Consider the following 17,583-nt stretch of genomic DNA (forward strand, 5'->3'; position numbering starts at 1 on the left):
CTCGGGCCGCACCCACGCGGGGCTCCAGCCGCGGCGGAAACCCACCTGCTGCTGCGAACGGCTTCGTGACGTCACGGAGCGTCTGCGAGAGGGCGCCCCCGCTGCTCCCCGGGCCGCCCGCGCACGCGGGTCACACGGGCTCGCGGCAGAGAGGAGCCCGCCGGCTCGTCCCCCTCCCGGGCCTGCGTCCGAGGGCTCTTCTCAGTGGGGTTCCCGGCGGGGCTCCTGCCCGGCTTGCCAGCACCCCTCGGCGCGGCCGGGGCCGGGGGCGGGGGCGGGGGCCGGGGCCGGGGACGCTGCCGGGGCCGGGGCCGGGCTCCTTCGGGAGGGCCGCAGGCTCATTGCCATTCCCCGTGCATACAGCCTCCGTTGTGCGGGCCCGGCCCGCCGAGGGCAGGCGCGGCTGCCGGCGAACAAAGCCGCATTCATGCCGGCGGCCTCCTCGGGCTCGCGGCCGCAGCTGGGCCGGCCCCCGCACCGTCCTGCAGCCCCGGCCGCACTGGGCCCGGCCCCGGAGGCGGCTGCGGCCCGGGCTCCCGCGTGGGGACCGGCGGAACCCCGCTCCCACCCCCGCCCGCACGCGCGCCCCGCTCCCCCCGCCCGGGCCGGCCGTGGTGCGGTCCGGGGTTCCCCGAGCTCAGGGCACTTGCTGACTTTTGTGTCTCTTCCATCCGGTGCCTTGAAAGTTCCTGCCCCCTGTTGTGACTAAGCACATGACTGCAAGTGCTCTCCGGAGCTCTTTTTGTCTTTTTCCCCTTCAGGACTTGAACATTCCTCTAGGTTGAAGTTGGCACTGTGGCTTCCCAACAAAGAGCACTGTTTTCCTCCCCCAGCTCATCTCACTCCTGGGGAAAGAAAGAAGAAAACGCACTGGTCCCCACCCGCGTTCACAGCCCCGAGCTCACTGCCTCCGCCCCGCTCGGTCCCGTCCCCGACAGGTCAACGCCGCGCAGAGCCAGAGCGGGGAAGGCTCGCGGCCCTCGCTCCTGAGCTCCCAGGCCGCTGGGGCGGGATGCCCGGTCCCCAACCTAAAGCAGAAACACGCTCCACATCCACATTCCGAGGGTGCGGATTAAATAGGGAATGGCAGGATCAAAGGACGACAGATAATAAAATAAGGAGCCGTATCAACCCTAAAGCATTCATTTTACAGATAAAAAGCAGATAAGATCTGAGAGGGGAAACGACTTGCCCACCCTCAGAAGAAAGCTGGTTCATCTTAGTAAAAAGTGCCCTCAAGCAAACTTTCAAAATAAGCTTAAAAATGATTTTCAACAAGAAAAGTCCAAAAAAATGTATCGTTCAAAAAGCATTTATTTATGTCTTCCTTTTTCCCCCCTCTGTCTCAGACAGGGCCTTCTTTTGAGTCGGTTGGGAAAAAAGGTAAGAACCCAGGCTTCAAGTGAGGATTAGAGGAGATTCTGCAAGTGTTTTCACAAGAATGTTCCCTGTGTTTCTTTTACTTCCTGCATTTTGAACATTGCTGACCTCTCTCCTCAAAGTAAAGTATTGCATCCTTGATGTGGTTAAAAAACACAACAAAATAAAAACTGGTTACTCACCACTTTAAGACTCCTTTCCTCTTGCTGGAAAAAAAAAAAAAAAAACCCTTCAGAATCTTAAAATGAGATAGGGTTACTTTGCAATGGTTATTTGAAAATGTACAAATGAAATCAGTTATACCCCAGAGAGAGGGGAAAGAGTGCTTGCCAGTTACAAGGCACTATTCTAAGTGCTTGACATGCGTTACTTCATTTAATCCTCACAGCAACCTGTGAGATTTACCTTTTTTTTTTTTTCCATCAGGATAAGTGTACTCTTGAGGTTTACTATATTAATCTACTCCCATTTTACAGAAAAAGAAATCAAGGCCGGGAGACTTGCACTTTATCAAGATCACACCAATGTTAAGTGGCCAATCCAGGCAGTCTGTTGCCTGGGCTGGATCTCTTTCACACTAGGCTTTACTGAAACATTATGTACAAACACATGGGAACACCCTGGACACAGAGGTCTGGAGTTGGGAGCCAGAGAGGCTCCAGCCAAACATAGGTCTTTGTACTTTGGAAAGATATGCCCAAAGGCTATAGGAAGGAGAGTCTTCATCCTGCCTTGTCTGGAAAGAGAGAGGGCCCCCTAAGGACTTCCTGATTTAACACTAAAACTTCCCTTTCAGAATGCAAAATGTTGTGAGTTAATAGTCACTACCTATCCTGAGCTGCCTTGTGAGGTTTTTTTTTTCAGGAGAGAAAAAAATTTATTTATTGCAAATATATTATATGCTGCGCAAATAAGCAATGCTCAGTAAAGCATAACCATGTCTCCATTTGCTTCATCAAACAAAACTTGGGTTCAAGTTCAGATCTATCACTTCCAAAAGATGAGACTTTGGGAAATTTCTTTAAGCACTATGAATCTGTTTCCTCATCTAGAAGCTGGAGAAAATGAGAATGTCTAACTCATTGAGTTGTGAGAATTAAGTAAAATTATTTAAATGTTCATTAAAGTATTTATCCTACAGTGAGCATATGTATCAATGCATGTAGACTAGGTTATACTGTGGTTTTTTAAAAAATCTTAATTGTAACAATATAGATTTCTTTCTCATTCACTATATGTTCATCTCAAGATAGCTGGACCTCTGCTCTTCACCTGATACTGTGCCTGTCAACTCAAACCATGCTTGTCTTCATGGCATAGGGGACAAGAGAACACTGGAGAGTAATCATACTAGTAATGAAATGCTCAGCCTGGAAGTAACACGTATCACTTTCCCTTATTACTCATCAGCCAGAACTAATATACTCCCTCCTGTCTTGCATCCCAACTACAGTTAAGGCCAGAAAGTGCAATTCCACCATGTGCCCAGGATAGGGAGTGTGATGGGGGGATGAAAACGCTGGTAATCACCAATGACTCCCACCATACTCAGTAAACAATTGCTAATCTTCTTCCTTAGGATAGCAGATAACCATTGTGTGTGTGTGTGTGTGTGTGTGTGTGTGTGTGTGTGTGTGACTTCCAAACTTCTAATTAATCCATGAGACTTTAGAGCAGGTTTACCAGAGAAGGCTCTGTGATCTCAGGAGTCATGTTTTGATGAGACTGAACAATACCTGCAGGCTGCAACAGGCTACAAAGGTGTTCTCTGAACTCTTAGGACTCCATCTTCCCTTTTGGTGGGGGGGAGGGGGGGCGGCAAGAACAAACAAACATAAACAAAATGCTCCCCTTTGGCCTACTCAACTTGGGGTTCATAGTGGGAGGAAGCAGAAAATAGAGCAAAAGAAAGTTTTGACCTGGAACTAAGAAAATCTCTAGGAAACTTGCCTGTAGTGACAGGAAACGTCACCGACATTCTCATTCTTGCCTCCCTACCCCTCCAGTTTGCTCAGCTGTGTCTAAAAAAAAATGGTTCTTAACTTCTTCAACACTCCCCAAGTCATTTCAGATGAACTTGCCTTGTGTTCTGAACACTTCAAATCTCATCTGGAGTTCCTTTGACACATACCTTGCTGATTGACTGACCTACACAGAAATGCTCGTTTATTTCTCTTTTTTGACTTCTGCTCATATTCAGTCTCAGATTATCTTATTATATTCTTATTTGGCCAGTCCACTATCCTTGGGGCATTTTTGACCATTATTAATTTTAACAGTATCTTAAATATTAAAGATAGCACTAAATGTTAATAAATATTCCAGTACATAAAATCTCCATCTACATATATGCTTATCTCTTGAGGCTGAATCACTAGGTAAAACAGTGTGAAGTGTGCTCTAGAAAAGCAATCTGACCTATGTGGTAGGCTTTACCAGTGGAAAACCAAACATAGACTAGGTACTTAGCAAAAGCCTAATTACCAGGCATCACAGGAATCTGGCCCACCAGTATCAAGGACAACATTGGGACCAAACTTTTCAAAACCCTTTTTCAGGATAATATGTATACCTCACAATTTCCCCATTCAGTGACTGTAATGCATAAAAGTGGCCTGATTTAAAATAATGATTCTGGGACTATGTAGCAAAGGGAAGAGAGCTTATAATTCAGGAAGTGAAAATAGCAGACACAAGGATGACAATCACACTTTTCAAAATGATTACAGAAAGGACTGTTGAGGACTCCATAAAAACTATCCAGTATGGAGAAAAGAAGCATTTTTTTCCTTTAATCTTCCAGAATCTTAGAATATGGTTATATCGCTTTATAATAATCTTAAAAAAACATTAAGTAAAGCAAAGGACACATCTGATGAGAATCCTTGCCGGGAAAGCTGTGTAGCAGCTGCTCTTTGAGAAGTTCCCAGGGGCCGTTGCTGCACTTGAGCCAGCCCTGCTTGCCTGGATGTGGAGACCACATTTGGGTTCCTCAGGGTTTTTTTCGGGCTGCTTCCTTACCCGCCCTCAAACAGGGAACCACCCGGGTGGCTAAGCAAACAATGCGATGTCGTGCATCACCACCAGACCTGACTGGGAGGCCTCCTGAAAGCCCAAGACCTCCGAGAGAGGGGACTGGGCTGGCAGGGGGGTTTCAGAGCAAGAAACCATTTAAAAGAAACAGGAAATGAGTTCCTCAAACCCAAACCATGTGGAGAGACAGGCCACATCATTTAAACAAACCAACAATAATACAAGTCTTTATAAATGCCCTGTTACTCCCAAATTCCTGAAAATCATTTGAAGTCCAATAAAGAAAATCTATTTATTTAACATACATTTCTTGGGTACCTATGTGGGCCAGCTCCTGGAATTATCTTAAGGTTTCAAATTAAATATCATCCTAGCCCTCCCCAAAACCCCCACCTACATTCTTCCAAAAGGGGTAGGCATGCAAATAACTCATCGAGTCTGGCAACGGGATAAAGTTAACAAAAGAAGCAGCACATGTCTCTCTACAAAAAGGGGCAACGGAAAGGGCCCACTAGATTTGGCAATTGCAGAAAAAATTTCTCAGGCCAGGGGTGAGAGACAGGAGGTGAGGAGGAGGTAAGATGGTAGAGACTACATAACAACTTCTCTCTCCAGGAGCTTAGCTGACAGGAAAGGAGAAAAGATAGGAAGATAATAGCTTAAGTTGGAATTCAGGATCAAGGGACAGTGATTTTCTGGGTGGGAGAGGCCTGGAAAATGTTTACACATTGAGAGGAAGAATTCAGCATAGAAGAAGTTAGAAGATACAAGATGGATGGAGCAGATGGGAGGGGATGCCATTTGGTGCGTTGTTTAACTAGGACTATCTCTTCCTCTTGAAATTTTTACCCTATCAACAAACTGACAAACATTCCTCCCTATATAAAGAGCTCCATTTTCCAGCTTGTCTCCTTGCTTGGTTTTGTGGGATGTTAAATCTAAGACCCTATCTCATGTATATCTGGCATTTTTAAAATAAGAATGATCTTGAAGAATTTACAGATTTTTGTCTACTTTCAAAGGCATCAAATTAATAGCTTTTGATACTTCCCTCTGCCTTTGCCTCAGGATCTCCTCAAGATCATTACCTCCACATGACCTTAAAATTGCAGGTGCCAAGAAACAAACTGTAAATCACTGCAGTCAGAGAAAACTGGTTATCTATAAGTTCAAAGAAAAAAAAAATAAGAGAATGTTATAGCTTTCTCTTCTTCTTGAAGTGCTTGGTTTTTGGTTATATTTCCTTTTCACTCATTTTAAATTCCATTGGTTTATTACAGATACACATCTGGTGACCAAACATGAGTAAAATTTAAAAAATGAAAACATTTCTTGATAGAAATAATGCTTTTCCTATTAGTTACTTGTTTATTATTTCCTTTAGTTAATGCTAAACTAATGCTAATTTCCTAAAAACAGATAATTGAGTGGAAAAGACAATATTGAAATAATCCTTTGCAAAGAATTTTTCAAAGTCTTTTCAAATATAAAACTTTCTTACAGAATTCTAGTGGTCGAGGAAATTATAGGATACAGGCAGGGTTCAGGCAACTTGAATAGCAAATCTTATTTTATCTATTCTCCTTTTTTTTTTTTTTTTTTTGAGATAATGTTACAGTCTAAAAACAAACACTTCCTGTTGCTGTGAGCAGTAGACTACCCTTTAGTGCTAACATGTAAGATATTTATTATTTCACTCTTGCTCAAAACCAGCACACAAACTAGCATTGATAAACTAAGGGGCTGTGGAGTGGTGTACAAGCAGAGAAGCTGAAAATACCAATGCATTTTATTCTTATATTTTTTATTGTGTTCCTAAAAGGAAAATAGAAAATATTTTGCTTTTATTTTTTTAATTTTTAAGGTATTTTATTTAAATCCAATTTGCCAACAGAAAATATTTTCCTTTTAATTGCATTATTGCTTTAAAGCCATCTCTTATTAGACTGGTTTTCAATTAACAGTCTCTTTTAAAAATTTAGCCAGATTTTCTCTACCCAGCTTCCTCATCCCTCATTTAGTAAAAAATTGTCTAGAAACAAATGTGTAGTGCCACTGAGGGACAAGAGAAGGACAGTATGTAACAGAAACTCTTCAGGGAGTTGTTTTGCAAAGGAAAACTGCTCCTATTATTTACTTATTTTGTAAATTTCATTCTTCTATACTATGTTTTAACACAGAACATTCTTAAACAGAAGAAGCCTACCAGAGAAACCTTTAACATTTCTGAAAATGCAACTTATCATATCAGTATAATATAAGGGATTTGGCCAAATTTAATCAAATTAGTCATAAGGAAAAAAAATGCAGGTATTTCTAGATATATCCCTAATTCATTTTTCTCATTCAGTGTTCAAACTTTGCAAGTTAAGGCCTCCCGGTATATTTTCAAATACATTGTTATTATTTAAGGATTGAAAGGAGTTTTAGGAGACCAATATCTAAAAGAAACCTAAGAAAGAAAAAGGGCTCCTCTTGTATCAGTTCTTGTCTATATGTATCAAACTGCTAGGCAGGTTGTAATGCAGGGACTCCATTGGAAAGTAAATACAGGATTAGGAGTATGCTGCTAAATGTTGTAATCTGTCACTTCCAAACAAATGGATATCTCATGAAGCTGAAGACATAAGGCATCTAGGAGGACTCTAAGAAAAATTTACTGAAAATTTATTTTGTGCAAGGCAGTGCTAGATGCCATGGAGGATTCAAAGACAAGCCACAGACTTTTCTAACCACTCTTAGGCTGAGAGCTGGATGAAAATAAAAGGGTAGGCAAAAGAAAAAAAAAAACCTTTCAGAAAAAGGAAATAAAAAGGGGAGCTAGTAGGGACAAACTTAATTTGCCAAGTGCCACGTAAACAACAAAAGCATGATGAATAAGGATTTTTCAAGAGATAAGCTCCAAAATTTGACAAGACCAAATGGTTGTTCCTATTGATGAATCCAGGCATACCATAATCCAAAAGAAATAAAGATAAGGGCACCAGGGTGGCTCAGTCGGTTACGCGTTTGCCTTTAGCTCAGGTCCTGATCCCAGGGTCCCGCTCAGTAGGGAATATGCTTCTCCCTCTGCCTCTGCCCCTCCCACCTCATGCTGCAATGTGGTGCTCTCTCTCTCTCAAATAAATAACAATTTTTTAAAAAGTAATGACAAGTATAGCTAAAATGAGTGACATTTTAGCCCCTGACCCTTCATAAACATAAGAACGGTAATTCAGTCCCATCTGGTCCACTGTATCTCAAAATTCTACTCCAGGCTATTCAAGAAACCACAAGATAGCTGTAACTTAGTAGTTTTGTAAACTCACACAAGGACGAAACCATGTCCTAAGGTTTGCTCTGTGCCACTGGACTGGCAGGAGCTCTCTAGAGTAGGATTACACTGTCAGCCTGAATGTCACGTTGCCATGATTTTGAGACATGGGTTCCTCTGAATCAACCTGCGATAAAGATGGAGCTCAACAAACCAAATTATACTAGTTTTTACTGAAATACAGACAAGGTGGCGTCTTTAAACCTCTAATAAGTAAATTGTTAATTCACATGTCCAAGACATTGAAGCCCTCTCTGGAAAAATCCAGCCTATCTTAGAAAAGATATTTTCCTCTCTGAAAGTGCCCAGCTCAACTGATCCATTAAGAACAAATCAATGTTATAAAGTCAGCAGTATTGATGCTAAGGACTCTTCATCTTGGACGAACAGACTAGAAAGCAGGTATCAGTTATTTTACCACCTGGAAGTAACGTATGATCAAGAACAGGGGTTGGCACACTGTAGTCTACAGGCCAAATCCAGTCTCCCACCTTGTAAATAAAGTTTTGTTGGAACCCAGCCATGCTCATTCATTTATGTATTATCTCTGGCTGCATTTAGTGCTATGATGGCAAAGTTGAGTAGCTGCAGTAGAGCCCACATGGTTCACAAAGCCTAAATATTTATTACTGGGCCCTTTAGAGAAAAGGTGTGCTGACCGTGGTCTAAAGGAGTGTGAAAAAACATATCTATTTGAAATGCTGCTACAAAATTACATAATCTTTTAAACCTGCAGCTTCAAGGGTATCTAACATTAGCCAAGAAAGAGAAGAGTCATGCAGGACTTAGCCAAATAAACGGTTGTTTCTTAAACCTTTAAATTATCTGTTCATGGTGGCTGTAATGAAAATTGGTAACACTCTAACACCCGCCAAAAATTCCTCCAGTCACTCCTCAAAACACATGGTTGGCCTCCCCATACCACTTTAGATTTTGAAGAGTCTGATCTGCTGCTATATATACATATTTTGGTCAAAGCAGTTTCTTCCCCATTTTAGTGTTCAGTTCTGTTTTCAACATTTATCCTTCTGTGCAAGGTTCTTCCCTCTGAACAATAGATAATATCTCAGCCCACTTAGCTATTAATTCTATCCTTGGATTCCTTTCAGTATATTTGGGTTGGGTTTTTTCCTAGTGTGTCTCTGGAAATGTGCTGTTCTATATTTATTCTGCACATGACTGGTTCAGTGTGCTTCATTTTACTTCCTTCCTTAATAAACTATTTTGTTAACAGTGTTTATTTTTTCCTCCCATCTTTATCCTGTTGCAGTTATTTTTAAGGTGCTACTGATTCCCTGACACCCAAACTGTGAGGTAGAGTAGGTCAGATCTACTTCTCACTAGTGTTGTCAAAAGATCACATGAATCTTTGCTTCTTTTATTTTCCCTGAAAAATCTGCCTTCTTATAAAAAGTCCTTTCTAAACTAGATTGAAACTACAGATTTTACCAAACATCTAAGTAAGTAACTTTTCTTATGCTTTTGGAACATTTATAAGATATTGTGTTGTTACACCAATAAAAATTCCAAAGGATGAAAAAAAGCAGCAAGCCCACTTTACATTAAATCACCTATGTTAAGTGTTATCATGTGGCATTATACGCAAAATCAAAATGAAACAACCATCTTTTCTTTAAGATGGAAAATATGGCCTGGATTATGTCCTTTAAAGTGCATTAACAAACAGCTAAAAGATTATGCCAAGAGGAGATTGGATGATTATTTGATGTCGATCTATTCCAACCTCATTCAGGCTAGTGACCCATCCCGAGGTTCTACAATCAAAGCTCCTCTTTTCAACATTTTTTTTATTCTGATTTAAATGGAAGCATCAGCAAATTGCTGGTTATACTGACCACAGGTGGGAAAGGATGCCTAACAGGGAAATACACACCCTGCTGAAATAAACAAGATGAAGTTAACAATGATCAATGCAAAATAGAATCAGTTGTTTAGATCTTATTAGGAATCCACACTGATGCAGTAACTCATGCCAACAAATGTGTCACAAGAGTGCAAATATAAAAGCCACAATTTTAAAATGGCTTAGAATAATAAAAGAATAAGTCTTTGACTATGTTCATAAGACTCTACTATTCCTATTAGATTAGTTGTATTTAGTTTTATTCTGTGTTGGGCAACTCACAAATATTTCTATGTCTCTGTGTCTCTCTTTCTCTCTCTTTCTGGACACAAGGAAAAAGTAGACTTTTCAGTTTTATTGAATTCAGTCCTGGTCATGTGATTTGTTTTAGCCAAAGAAGTATAAGCAGAAGTCAGATGTGTCCCTTACTTATTCCAGGAGAACAAGTCTTGGACCAAAGATTTAGTATAAATTTGCCATGTGTTCTTTTCCTTCTGCCACCATGACCAGCAACATATGCATAGTGACAATCTCATCTACCTGGCTGCTAGAGCAAAGACAACAATGACAACATGGAGTTCCCAGCCAACCTCAAATGGCCATGTGGAATGAACCACTGAGATTTCAGAGTTATTGGTTATAGAACCATAATGTAGCCTATTTTCTATTAGCACAGTTGAGACCACTTCCTATGTTTTAAGTCCAGAGGCTGATGTCTGAAATGATAAAGGGAAAAGACTCCCCTGTGGAAGAAAATTGGGCTTCTTTTTTTTTTTCTTTTTTTGAAAATTGGGCTTCTTAAAGAACACTCCAAAGAGTAGACATAAGTGAAGTTTCGACCTTACTAGATGGAGTAAATTTACAACAACAAAGGCTTTCCAACAATGAAATGGACTGGCTTACCAAGTGATGAGTTCCTTTTCAACAGAAGTGTTTAAAGAGTAATTAAATGGCCAGAGACCTATGGGGAAAACAAAAGCTTTAGGAATAGGCTGAATGACATAATTTCTAATGTCCCCACAATTTCTGAGATTATAAAACTAAAAGCATATCTAGCAATATTCATGTCACCTGTTAACATTTCCAAGGCTATAAAAACTCATTCCTGAAAGCTTTGTTTGTTTGTTTGTTTTAAGATTTTATTTATTTAGTCATGAGAAACAGAGAGGAGAGAGAGACAGAGACATAGGCAGAGGGAGAAGCAGGCTGCATGCAGAGAGCCTGACGTGGGACTCGATCCCAGGTCTCCAGGATCACACCCAGGGCCGAAGGCGGCGCTAAACCGCTGAGCCACCTGGGCTGCCCCTGAAAGCTTTGTATATTGGATGGAAACAAGTAAACATGTGATTAATTTTTTTCTTAATAATCATTTCCAAAAGCCCATAGCTCTCCCAATGACTTCCAGATACCTCGCCTTTCCCACATTGGGGTAACTCTCCAAAGAATAGCTTTCAAGCACTAGATGGCTTCTATTGATCTATAGTTCCCTACTGAGAGTTTTAGAAAGATTTCTATCACTCCCACAGTGTTGGGAATCATGGTTTTAGTTTTATCCCTGACAGGTCCTGTACTTTTAAATTAAATGCTGCATTTATTTGCTAAGGCTCTTAGTTATGAAGTTCTTATTTTGAAGATTAGTGATAGTCCTAGAAAAAAAACTTGTGTGCCTCCCTGATAAGGAAGACTAGGAAATGCCCCCACATAGACCCTGAAACAACTTCCTGGTTTTCAAAGTAAAAATTCTCGTGCTGATAGAATATCAACCTACCTCCAATACATTTTAGAAAGATGAACAATCTCAGCTTGTTTATTTCCTCTAAAATGCTGATAGCAAAAAAATGTTGCAAGACTGCATAGCCCTTTAGAGCACAATTTATGCTACTAATATTAGGCATATTGAAAGCATTAAAACAGAAATATTTAATATTTTGCTGACTTGTAGAACCTATCATCTGTATTGCCTATAATTTCATTTACTTTATAATATTACATTTGCCTCTGGTATTTAACAATACTCTATAAATACTAAATACAAAAAAAGAAAAAATAATGCAAAAATAATAAAGACTAAACTCTTGGGGCTCCTGTGTGGCTCAGTCAGTTAAGCCTCTACCTTCTGCTCAGGGTCCTGGGATTGAGCCCTGGGTCATGGCTCTTTGCTTAGCGGGGAGTCTGCTTCTCCCTCTCCCACTGCTCCTCCTCCTGCTCATGCTCTCTCTCTTTCTCAAATAAATTAATCAAAAAAGCAAAGACTAAGCTCTTTATACTTTAGCAGACAATATCATGGGATAATTTGTAAGATAAATTGTCCTGAAACACTTCATCTCTATTTGCTCTATATCCAAAAACATCTCAAGTATCAAAGATTGAATTTTTTGTTGTTGTAGCAAGCTCCTAAGTGTAGAATACATGTATTTAAGGAAACAGGAAGAGATAGATCCTAGATGTGGCCAGACTGACAAAGGTCATCACTAAAGCAGTATAAAAGCAATGGTTAAGAACCCTAGTCTAGAATCAGTCAGAACTGGGTTTGTATCTGTGCTCCTTCATTAGTTAACTATGTTGTTGGCTTGGGCAAGTTATTTAACCTCTCTAAATGTCTACTGCCTTATCTATGAATTGGAGATAATAATAGTATATACCTTAGGGAGTTATCCTGTAAGTGAAATGAGACAATACTTTAATTATCTTAGTGCTAATAGTAACCGTATCAATTACTTATTGCATAGCAAGTCACCCTAAGACTTAGTGGCTTAAAGTTTGTTTATTTGCTAATGATTCTGTGGACTGGTAATTTGGGCTGGGTTCATCAGGGTAGCTTTTCCTCTCCACATGGCAACAGCTGGACTCCTCCATGCATTTACAGTCAGTTGATTTGTTGGCTGGGGCTGACCAGTCCTGGATGTCCTTACTCACATGTTTGGAGACTTACGTGGGATAGTTTGAAAGGCCAGAATGGTTGGAATGGTCTCTTTCTAAATGCTGCCTCTCTCCTTATGGTATTTCATCCTAAAGTAGGTTAGCCTGGGTTTGTTCACCACAGTGGTATTTCCAAAGGGCAAGGCTCAATGCATGTCATTTATCAACCCTCTTCTTGCATCATGTTTGCTGATGTCCTATGGGGTAAAGTAAGTCACATGGTCAAGTCCAGAGTCATTGTAGGAGCACACTATACAGTTGTAGTAGATACTAAGATTTACAATTCGTTGAGGGCCATTATTTTTTTGCCACTGTAATAATTTAATAAACTACTTTAACTTAGTAAATGCTAGCTATCTTTATCATCATCATCAACACTAGCACCACCACCACCGCCAACATCATCATCATCATCGTCATCTATTCAGGACATATCAATTTGAAATAAGTTACCTTTGAAGGAATAAATTAAAGAGTTTCAGATTGTCAAGGTCAGCAGCTTGCAGATACACAATCTACAGGTTTTTGTTGAGCACAGTTAACAAGGCCCTGCCCTCAGGGAACTTCTGTTCTCATGGACAGAAAAGATGACTTGAGAAAGAATGGAAACCATATGGAATGTTTAGAGACAGTGGACAATATTGGGGCTTTTATACTGAAATTTTAGACCTACTGTGAAAAGTCTCCTCTCGGATACATCCTGTGGAAATTGCTGGCCTTAATCAGCCAGTATAAGAAAAGATAGAAAATTAGAGTTTTCTAATTCTAATTCTATTGCACAGTGCATGATCAGCTGTGTGTATTCAGTAAGACCTGACTACAATGGTGATTCCTTTTAATTCTTTAGGGAACTTAATCTCTTCTCCCCTGGCAGATGGGGATCTATTATGTGTCAGCATATAATCCTGATCTAGATTCTGGGAATATACAGATGAATAGAGTATGAAAAAAATATAATCTTCAAATAGACTGACCAAGCAAAGGAAATAATCAGAAGTAAAGTTGGGTCAATCAAGAATTAGAATACAGGAACTGGTTGATGTCATACCACAAAATGTGTTGTTTTGACAGGGTTTGGAGTCAGTTCCCCTGGTTGAAGCCTTCCTTGACCACAAGCAATTAGTCATTGCTTCCTCCATTCCTCTAGTTCTCTGCTCTTACCTCTAATATAGAATCTATCCTGTTCTACCTCTTTATGTCTGGTTTTCCCTACATTATCTCTCTGCCTTCTAGCACAAAATCTGGCACAGAGCGGGCACCTAATAAATGTGTTTTAATTATACATTTGATTAAGTTAATAAAAGAGTGAAGAAACCTGCCTCGTGTGAAGCCTTTCTTTAAGGTCACAGGCCTCACCCAGAAAGGGTTATGCTCAGAAACAGGTCTAAGTTAGAGTAAAACACATTTACAACATTTTTTCATTTCTTTTTTTTTTTTTTAAGATTTATTTATTTATTTATGATAGACAGAGAGAGAGAGAGAAGCAGAGACACACACAGGCAGAGGGAGAAGCAGGCTTCATCCTGGGAGCCCGACGTGGGATTCAATCCCGGGTCTCCAGGATCGTGCCCTGGGCCAAAGGCAGGTGCTAAACCACTGTGCCACCCAGGGATCCCTCATTTCTTTGGTACATAACTTGATATAATCCTGCGGAACTTCGTAAAGTGATGACTATCCAATTAAATAATTTTAATTATCAAGAAACCTATGGGAAATAAATCTTTTCATTATAATAATAGTTCACTTATTTACCAGATGCTTCTTAAGAGCAAAAATAAAAAAGCATACTGAGGGGAAAATAAAAGTTAAGCATTTTAGGAAAACTGATCCACAAGGAGCTTCATTTATCTATATGATGGTTTTCATAGCCACTTTAAGAATGGGATTTAGCTCTTTCTCTCTCTCATACACACATACACCCATACTGTGTTACGTCAGTCTCATTAACAGGTGCCTTTCAGCTATTTCCATTTTTTTTAAAGCAAGTAGTGAGTCAGCGATTTGGCCAGGGGGAAAGCGCTAAACCATGACTATTAATAATGAAGACTTCTAATGTTGGTAAAATCTGTTTCCCCTTTCGAAGACAGAGAAGGCAAACTACTGGAAGTTAGTATACTCAGAGAATCAAAAAGATTTAGGAAAAATTACCTCTAGAAGTCTTGGTTTAGTTAAAAATTTGAACCCCATGTTTTGGGACATGTCCCTGAATTCTTTATGTTGGCTATTAAGAGAAAGAGCTTCGATTTCAGGGTAAAAGCTAACAAAAAATTAAGATGTTTTAAATATTTCTGTAAGTACTGTGATAAAGTTAGTATTCACTCCCCAAAACAACCCTGAGATGAAGTGAGGAGTAGAGATTTGATCTTTTCTGCCTTAAAGGACACAGTCTTCACTGTCACTTTATACTGTGTCCAGCTGAAACCTCTAATTCAGGATAAACATAGTTGAAACATGGATGGAGTTTCCATTTGGAAGAACTGTGTCCCATAGATTTCTCATTTGCCTTGCTGAGAGAAGAGAAATTGTGTTTCCCCAGATATCCCAGCAATAGGATCCAAGGTTTGGGACTTAATGTCAGATAGCCTATTACATATTTCCTCATTCTGCTTACATTATAAGGTGTTAGTTCATTGCTGAAAGACAAAGGCATTTAAACTATCTTGCTGACAACCCGTTCTGGCCCAAACCACCACATTCACTTGAAACAAGAAGTGTGTGCAGTGGCTCAGGGTGACCCAGTTAAGAGCAGTCCCATTTAAAGCTATTAAGTGTGGTTTCTTTTTCAGTGAGGTCATCCTGTTTAATCCCTCCAGATTGAAAGAGCCTATAAAGCAGCCTCCCTAACAGCTTATCTCAGTCCATTTCTTAGTGGACTAAAGGACTCAAATCTTTAAGAGCACTCTCTCACAGAAAGAAGAAGGAAGAGGTTGGTAAGAAGGGGGAAGATAGGTAAGAAGAACTCAAGCAGTAAAATGCTAGTCATATGAAGAAACTACTCAAGGGATTGCAAAAGAACACAGAAAGAGGTTGGGAGCATGTACAAAGAGGAAGTTTGAAGGCTCCTCATCCACTTCCTCCCCATTCAGTAAATCTGTCCTTGCTTATTAGAAACCAACTGTGAAAAAAAAAGAGAAGGGACAAGAAGGACCACATTCAGAGCATGTGTTCCTGTGTTGCACCGTGGGAAAATGAGTAGCTGTGACTGCCCAGTGCAGTTTCCTCTGGTTTGTAAGGCATCAGAGTGATGCCTTTCCTGAAGATAAAAAGGCATATTCCTTATAGAGAATATCGCCATTGAGAAGTTTCTAAATCAGAAAGTCTGGGTGGAGTGGGGAGAGTGTAACCAACAGTCTTTGTTTTAACAAGCTCTTCAGGTGAAGTTAGAGGACCAATGGCATATATGTCTTTATTTCTCCCAGTCTCCAGGATGAAAAGATAATCAAAGCCATATGAGCTTTCTTCAGTTCAGATCATGCAATGTTAAAGGGATAAAATACATCTATATTTACTGATTGCTAAGATGAAAAATAACATGTAGAATAGTATGAATGGCATGATATCCCTTATATAGTAAACTGTATCATCTGCCTCTATCTGCTCTGTTTGTCTATGAACAGAAAATTTCTGAAGGAACTATAAAAAATAGTTACATCTAGGGATAGAGATATTTGGGGATGGGACAGAGGAAAGTAACATTTACTTTTTATATTTGTAACCTTTTATACCATAGTTTGCTGTAAAAATTCTTTCTTTTTATGCTTTTATATTTTTAAGGTTTCATGGTCAATTCTGATGATCAACTGGAATTATGAATGGTAGAAAACTAATTGTTAGTTTCCATTAGTGTAGTGGCAATTAAGCAACTGTTGAAACATTTGTTCATTGACCCTGTGGATTCTCTCAAGTTTACGAAGCTTCTTTGAAGTCCCACTCTAGAAAATATATGTGCATTCAAGATAGGACCATTTTGGGGTAACCACCAGCCTGCCAAGATCAATCATGGAGCTCGGAGCTCTACATCACAGGACTGTCTCAAATCCATCGCACAAGTTCAAGGTCCTTCACAATCAGATTCAACAGCAGCAGCGTGGCTAGATTCAGGAAGGAGATACTGAGAAATACAATTTGGTTTACCTGGGTGAATTCAATTGTCAAATATCAAAACCACTGGCCTAAGAGGGTCTAGCTTGCTCCCACCACAGAGTTCAGCGTACCCTGTTAGTATCCAGGAAGGAAAATAATTTTCAAAAGCAGAACAAATTTCTGTGAGCACTCCAAGAGATTGTCCTTTCCATTTATTGGGAAGCAGGAAAAACCCCAGCATAAATTGTTAAGTATACCAAACTTCTCTTCAAGTATTTCTACTCTCCTCTTTCTGAGCCTCTCCCATCCTCCTGCTGCCTAAAGGAATCTGAACTTTTGTGCCTGTATCCCAGAGTCCTCAAAACTGACATCAGGCAGCTCAGGATCTCTACTGCAGTATCCACACAAGCCTACCCACCACAAAGCATCTTCAAAACTATTCCTTCAAAATTGTTCTTCCCAACATCAAAGTTTTATCTTCTCCCCTATGTTTCCTCATCCAATTGTTTAGTCCCCTAATATTTTAATCTTATTTAGCTGTAACCAAAGAAAGCAATTCCAGAAAATCACACCAAGAGTTCTATCAGTAGTTCTCAATCTTTTTGTCCCCAACCCCCAACACTACCTGGAATATATGACACCTGGAAAAGTGTAGGAAAAGAGGAGAGGAGAAGGACTGTATCATAATTTTAAGGAAGATGAAACATGTGGTTTGGAAGAGTCCCCAGTTCTGATTCATAGTCCTTGAGTGACTTCTTTTGAGAATCACTGGGTTTAGCTAGATATTAATTTCATAGTTCACATCTCAGGGCTATTTATGTGTTAATGCAGCAATTCTTTAAACTGAATCTCTAATTACAGAACTACAGGCATGTTACTGGTGGGGAAGATATTTTGGGAAAAAGAAGCCTTCCTGGGTTTCTCCCAAATACATCATTCCGATGGGTGTATATGTCACCTGAGCAGGAGAAGGGTTTCTCTCCTGCTCAAA

The 17,583-nt window shown here is 40.2% G+C and overlaps 1 long non-coding RNA gene across 1 annotated transcript; it reads right to left on the bottom strand.

Moving 5' to 3' along the window:
• Window positions 1-591: 591 nt before the first annotated feature.
• LOC140622827 (uncharacterized) lies at window positions 592-12,700 on the bottom strand. Its single transcript, XR_012022489.1, has 4 exons — window positions 12,523-12,700; window positions 10,494-10,551; window positions 1,563-1,586; window positions 592-845 (listed from the first exon to the last, which is right to left on the bottom strand). It is a non-coding gene; the product is annotated as an uncharacterized lncRNA (long non-coding RNA).
• Between the last annotated feature and the right edge of the window lie 4,883 nt (window positions 12,701-17,583).

The sequence above is a fragment of the Canis lupus genome, chromosome 32, assembly GCF_048164855.1.
Source record: "Canis lupus baileyi chromosome 32, mCanLup2.hap1, whole genome shotgun sequence".
Taxonomy (NCBI): Eukaryota; Metazoa; Chordata; class Mammalia; order Carnivora; family Canidae; genus Canis; species Canis lupus.